Source organism: Hordeum vulgare, chromosome 4H (assembly GCF_904849725.1).
Source record: "Hordeum vulgare subsp. vulgare chromosome 4H, MorexV3_pseudomolecules_assembly, whole genome shotgun sequence".
In the NCBI taxonomy this organism is placed as follows: domain Eukaryota; kingdom Viridiplantae; phylum Streptophyta; class Magnoliopsida; order Poales; family Poaceae; genus Hordeum; species Hordeum vulgare.
In genome coordinates this window covers 268,710,966-268,717,975 of record NC_058521.1, presented here as the reverse complement: position 1 = coordinate 268,717,975, position 7,010 = coordinate 268,710,966, and positions in this window count along the sequence as shown.

The window sequence follows — 7,010 nt, the reverse complement described above, 5'->3', positions numbered from 1 at the left end:
CCGCGGGAGGACCTTCGGCATTTACTCCGACGAGTGATTCTGGTGAAGCAGGGGCTCGTGCAGGCAATTAGGTGGTGCGGGTGAAACCTAACCTCCATGGGGGACTCATTTTTGACCGGAGACTGGTCGTTCATCGACGGAGAATGTGTGCCAACGACGAGGGTCTTGTTGTGTGCTGCGATGGCAGAAAACGCGCTCTATTCAGGCCGGAGCATGGCGACGGTTCTTGCAGCATGCACAGATGCAGGAGGACACACGAAGGCTGCAGGGACAAAGGCGGTGTCGAGCGGCGCGGGTTGCAATAGAGGAGCGCTGCACAACGCATAGCGGTCACCCAATGAGTATGTTACAAATATCAATATCAACTGAGGGACGGACATCCCATGTCCACCCACCATGCCAAGTCACCTGACTTAGCTCAAGCATCATCTTTCCCATATCACCATCTTTTTCTCATACTCTTCAACATACACACACTACGTTTATGCAGAAACAACTGGATGTAGTTTAAGCAGGATTACCCAAATATCCTTGACCATGGACATGACTATTAGAATAGTTTTACACTCTGTAGAGGTTGCGTGTTGTATCCACAAGACTCGGGGAACTTCTGTTAGAGCATATCTCTCCATATGTGGTTTTGGTAATTGATGACAATTCCTATGGACTAATGGTTGCCTTAAGTTATATTTATGTGATTTGTCCATAGGCACTTCTTGAAGTCCATCTGTTTGGTTCAAGGAGTTAATATGATGACCAAGGTGGTATTCAAGATATTATCCAAAGAATGGTCATAGAGACACAAGGTTTATCAAGATCGTCAGACAAAGATTTAATCAAGATGATCAACACACAAAGCGTACAAGATGTCGCGAGAGGGATCAAGTGATCCCATGGTATGGTAAGCATTGTCCATTACGCGTTTGTTTACTAACCCATGGTCTTCGTGAGAGTTCTATGTGGGGTTAGGTGTGTTTCCATGGGCTTGTGTCAAGAGGAAGATCTCATAGAACCCATGAAGGATGACGTCAAGTGGTGATCGTCATCAAGATTGCGGTGTGCAAGTTCAAGTAGATCATCACGAAGATATCATGCTTGAAGCTTGCCTTCCATTGTGGTGGCAATGGATTTGTGAAGATAGGATGAATAGCGGCTCACCCATAGTGTTTGGGGGACTAATCAACTACTCTTCATCAAGCCAACGCAATCAAGGAAGGTGGTCCATCTTGAGGAAGCCAAGATCATCGTCATCAAGCTCAAGAGGACGGGGTGCAAGTTATAGGTTTGCCCTTGACGGGTTTTCTGTTTTAGGATAGATTACCGTACTGTCAAGGGGGGCTTTCAAGTGAGTAGCTTGATCGTATCGTTCGTTGAGAGCTCAAACCATTTGCATCCTTGCATCATACTTATTGGTTCTTGTTTGGTGTTTCTCTTTGTGAGTTTTAGAGCTTATGGTCATCTTCATGACAAGCTGGAGTTCATCGAAAATGGTGTCCATATGCATCTTCTATGATGTTTTCGATGTTGGGAGTTTTTACCGGTCTTATTCGAGGAAGGGTTCTCACCATTTTTCTTATGGGTATTTTCTCACATGCTTCTTATTGACATTTCGTTACTATTGGTCACTATTTTTCCCGGTCACTATTGTGTTATCCCATGTCGTTAACTTTCCAACAAACTTCGTTTCGTTGAATTCGGAGTACGTATGCAAAAGTTAAGGCAGTTTCTGTGACGAGCAGTAGTACTGCTTGTGCCGAGCGGTAGTACCTCTCCCACGAGCGGTAGTACTGCTCCGTCAGACTTTATTTGTGCATCCTTTTTGCCTTGGCATGGCTGGTGAACCTACGGAGCGGTAGTACCGCTCCCACGAGCGGTAGTACTGCTCCGTCGGACTTTATTTGTGCATCCTTTTTGCCTCAGCATGGCTCGTGAACCTACCGAGTGGTAGTACCACTCCCATGAGCGGTAGTACCGCTCCGTGCAGGTTGTGAATCATAATGGTCGGTTTTTTCCCACCTATAAAAGGGTGTCTTCTTCCCCATTGAACCTCATCTCTTCAGCTCATGTTCTTCCCCCACTGTTGACCTTCTTCGAGCTTGCTAACTCTCAATCCCTCCAATGATTCTTGCTAGTTCTTGAGGGAAAAGAGAGAGGAGATCTAGATCCACATATCCACCAATCACTTTGTTCTCTATGTCAGGGGAACCCCTTGGATCTTGATCTTGGAGTTCTTTGTGATCTCCTTGTTCTTCCTCTCATATTTCTCCATAGCTTTTGTTGTTGTGGGGGGATTTGAGTGTGAGTGACTTGTCCACTTCGTGTGTTCTTGCCATTGCATTTGGCGCATAGGTTTGAGTTCTCCACGGTGATACGTGGAAGTGAAGTTTGAGAAGCTTATTACCTTTTTGTACTTAGTACCCTAGAGATTGTTCTTCATGGATGCTTTGGCGTCCTAGAACCTTGCTGGTGTCTCGGAGCTCAATCATTGTGGTGTAAAGCTCTGGGCAAGCGTCGGGGTCTTGAATTAGGTGTTGGATATATCCCCGAGCAATTTGTACGGTTATCGGTGACGTCCCCCAAGGTTTTCCATTTGTATGGGTTCGGTGACCGCCCTCAAGGGTCCCTTAGTGGAATCACGACATCTTGCATTGTGCGAGGGCGTGAGGAGATTACGGTGGCCTTAGTGGCATCTAGGGGAGCATTTTGCCTCCACACCGCTCCATCGGATATTAGCATCCGCAAGGGTGTGAACTTCGGGATACATCGTCGTCTCCAAGTGCTTCAGTTATCTCTTACCCGAACCCTTTATACATGCACTTTACTCTGTGATAGCCATATTGTTTCCTGTCATATATCTTGCTATCACTTAGTTCTTTAATCTTGGTTAGCATAAGTTGTTGGTGCACATAGGTGAGCCTAGTTGTTTAGGTTTTGTGCTTCATAAATTAACCATTAGTTTTATTTCACGGTTGCTCAAGCCTAAACCGTAATTATTTTAAAACGCCTATCCACCCCCCCTCTAGGCGACATCCACGTCCTTTCAATTGGTATGAGAGCTAGGTCTCTCTTTATTAGGTTTAACCACCTAGAGAGTAAGGATGTCGACTAGGGGTTTAGGATTCACTGACACTCATAGTTTCGATGGCACAAATTTTGATGTTTGGGTAATTCGCATGCTTAATAACTTTTGGGTCTTGGACCAAAATTTAGAGAGAATTGTAGATATGGGTTTTTCGCCTCCAAAGGATTCTCAAAATTTATCTTTAGAGGATGATAAAAACTCTTATCTCGATGCTCAAGCTTCTAATGTGGTTTTTGATGCTTTCAGCACTGTAGTTATATTTCAACTCATGCCATTCCGGGATTCTCATGAGTTGTGGACAAAGCTTCAAGATAAATATGGTACATCCAAGATTTGTGGGAATGATTGTTCTCCCTCCACCTCTAGTCGTGTAGTCTTCTCAACTTCATCTACTTCACCTGCATGTGGATTGCCACAAGGTAATGATATGGTGAGTAGTGGAGATCATTGCAATGATGATAGTGGGTTTATTGTTGATGATCCTTCATCACTATATTATTGCAATGCTTCATATTTGGGCGTTAACACTTTGAGCACTCTGAATGTTTTACATGCTTGTGTTGATAGTCCGTGCATATTATGTAAAAACTGCTTGAGTAAATCTCATGATCATATGCTTTCTATATCTTGTTGCCATGATAAAAATGTATCTATTTCCTCGAGTTGTTGTGCTAACAATGTAGAGGAAATCCATCACTCCATGAAATAAGATGTGGCCTTAAATGATGCTTCAAGGGATCCCACATCTGTTGGAAATATGCCCTAGAGGCAATAATAAATTAGTTATTATTATATTTCTTTGTTCATGATAATCGTTTATTATCCATGCTATAATTGTATTGATTGGAAACACAATACTTGTCTGGATACATAGACAAAACACTGTCCCTAGTAAGCCTCTAGTTGACTAGCTCGTTGATCAAAGATGGCCAAGGTTTCCTGGCCATAGGCAAGTGTTGTTACTTCATAACGGGATCACATCATTAGGAGAATCATGTGATGGACTAGACCCAAACTAATAGACGTAGCATGTTGATCTTGTCATTTTGTTGCTACTGTTTTCTGCGTGTCAAGTATTTGTTTTTATGACCATGAGATCATATAACTCAGTGACACTGGAGGAATACTTTGTGCGTATCAAACTCGCAACGTAACTGGGTGACTATAAAGATGCTCTACAGGTATCTCCGAAGGTCATAGTTGAGTTAGTATGGATCGAGACTGGGATTTGTCACTCCGTGTGACGGAGAGGTATCTCGGGGCCCACTCGATAATACAACTTCACACACAAGCCTTGCAAGCAATGTGACTTAGTGTAAGTTGCGAGATCTTGTATTACGGAACGAGTAAAGAGACTTGCCGGTAAACGAGATTGAAATAGGTATGCGGATATTGACGATCGAATCTCGGGCAAGTAACATACCGAAGGACAAAAGGAATGACATACGGGATTATATGAATCCTTGGCACTGAGGTTCAAACGATAAGATCTTCATAGAATATGTAGGATCGAATATGGGCATCCAGGTCCCGCTATTGGATATTGACGGAGGAGTCTCTCGGGTCATGTCTACATAGTTCTCGAACCTGCAGGGTCTGGACACTTAAGGTTCGACGTTGTTTTATGCGTATTTGAGTTATATGGTTGGTTACCGAGTGTTGTTCGGAGTCCTGGATGAGATCACGGACGTCACGAGGGTTTCCGGAATGGTTCGGAAACGAAGATTGATATATAGGATGACCTCATTTGATTACCGGAAGGTTTTCGGAGTTACCGGGAATGTACCGGGAATGACGAATGGCTTCCGGGAGTTCACTGGGGGGCAACCCACCCCAGGGGAAGCCCATAGGCCTTGGGGGTGGCGCACCAGCCCTTAGTGGGCTAGTGGGACAGCCCAAGAAGGCCCTATGCGCCATAGGAAGAAAATCAAAGAGAAAAGGAAAAAAAAAGAGGAGGTGGGAAAAGGGGGAAGGCCTCCTCCTTCCAAACCTAGTTGGACTCGGTTTGGAAGGGGAGGGTTGCCCCCCTTGGCTCGGCCGAAGCCCTTGAGCGTCCTTGGACCCCAAGGCAAGGCTCTCTCTCTTCCCCCTATATACAGAGGTTTTAGGGCTGATTTGAGACGACTTTTTCACGGCAGCCCGACTACATACCTCCATGGTTTTACCTCTAGATCGCGTTTCTGCGGAGCTCGGGCGGAGCCCTACTGAGATTAGATCACCACCAACCTCCGGAGCGCCGTCACGCTGCCGGAGAACTCTTCTACCTCTTCGTCTCTCTAGCTGGATCAAGAAGGCCGAGATCATCGTCGAGCTGTACGTGTGCTGAACGCGGAGGTGTCGTTCGTTCGGCACTAGATCGTGGGACAGATCGCGGGACGATTCGCGGGGCGGATCGCGGGACGTGAGGACGTTCCACTACATCAACCGCGTTCACTAACGCTTCTGCTGTACGGTCTACAAGGGTACGTAGATCGAATATCCCCTCTCGTAGATGGACATCACCATGATAGGTCTTCGTGCGCGTAAGAAAATTTTTGTTTCCCATGCGACGTTCCCCAACAGTGGCATCATGAGCTAGGTTCATGCGTAGATGTGTTCTCGAGTAGAACACAAAAGTTTTTGTGGGCGGTGATGTGCGTTTTGCTGCCCTCCTTAGTCTTTTCTTGATTCCGCAGTATTTTTGGATTGAAGCGGCTTGGACCGACATTACTTGTACGCTTACGAGAGACTGGTTTCATCGCTACGAGTAACCCTGTTACTCAAAGATGACTGGCAAGTGTCAGTTTCTCGAACTTTAGTTGAATCAGAATTGACCGAGGAGGTCCTTGGATGAGGTTAAATAGCAATTCATATATCTCCATTGTGGTGTTTACGTAAGTAAGATGTGATCCTACTAGATACCCATGGTCACCATGTAAAACATGCAACAACAAAATTAGAGGACGTCTAACTTGTTTTTGCAGGGTATGCTTGTGATGTGATATGGCCAACGATGTGATGTGATATATTGGATGTATGAGATGATCATGTTGTAATAGTTAATATCGACTTTCACGTCGATGGTACGGCAACCGGCAGGAGCCATAGGGTTGTCTTTAAACTAACGTTTGTGCTTGCAGATGCGTTTACTATATTGCTAGGACGTAGCTTTAGTAGTAATAGCATGAGTAGCACGACAACCCCGATGGCGACACGTTGATGGAGATCATGGTGTGACGCCGGTGACAAGAAGATCGTGCCGGTGCTTTGGTGATGGAGATCAAGAAGCGCATGGTGATGGCCATATCATGTCACTTATGAATTGCATGTGATGTTAATCCTTTTTGCACCTTATCTTGCTTAGAACGACGGTAGCATTATGAAGTGATCTCTCACTAAAATTTCAAGACGAAATTGTGTTCTCCCCGACTGTGCACCGTTGCGACAGTTCTTCGTTTCGAGACACCACGTGATGATCGGGTGTGATAGACTCAACGTTCATATACAACGGGTGCAAAACAGTTGCACACGCAGAACACTCGGGTTAAGCTTGACGAGCCTAGCATGTGCAGACATGGCCTCAGAACACATGAGACCGAAAGGTCGAGCGTGAATCGTATAGTTGATATGATTAGCATAGAGATGCTTACCACTGAAACTATTGTCGACTCACGTGATGATCGGACTTGAGATAGTGGATTTGGATCATGTACCACTCAAATGACTAGAGAGATGTACTTTTTGAGTGAGAGTTCTTAAGTAATATGATTAATTGAACTAATTGTCATGAACATAGTCTAATGGTCTTTGCGAATTACGATGTAGCTTGCGCTATAGATCTACTGTTTTTATATGTTCCTAGAGAAAATTTAGTTGAAAGTTGATAGTAGCAAACTTTGCAGAGGATTGTCCTCGTTGCTGCGCAGAAGGCTTATGTCCTTAATGCACC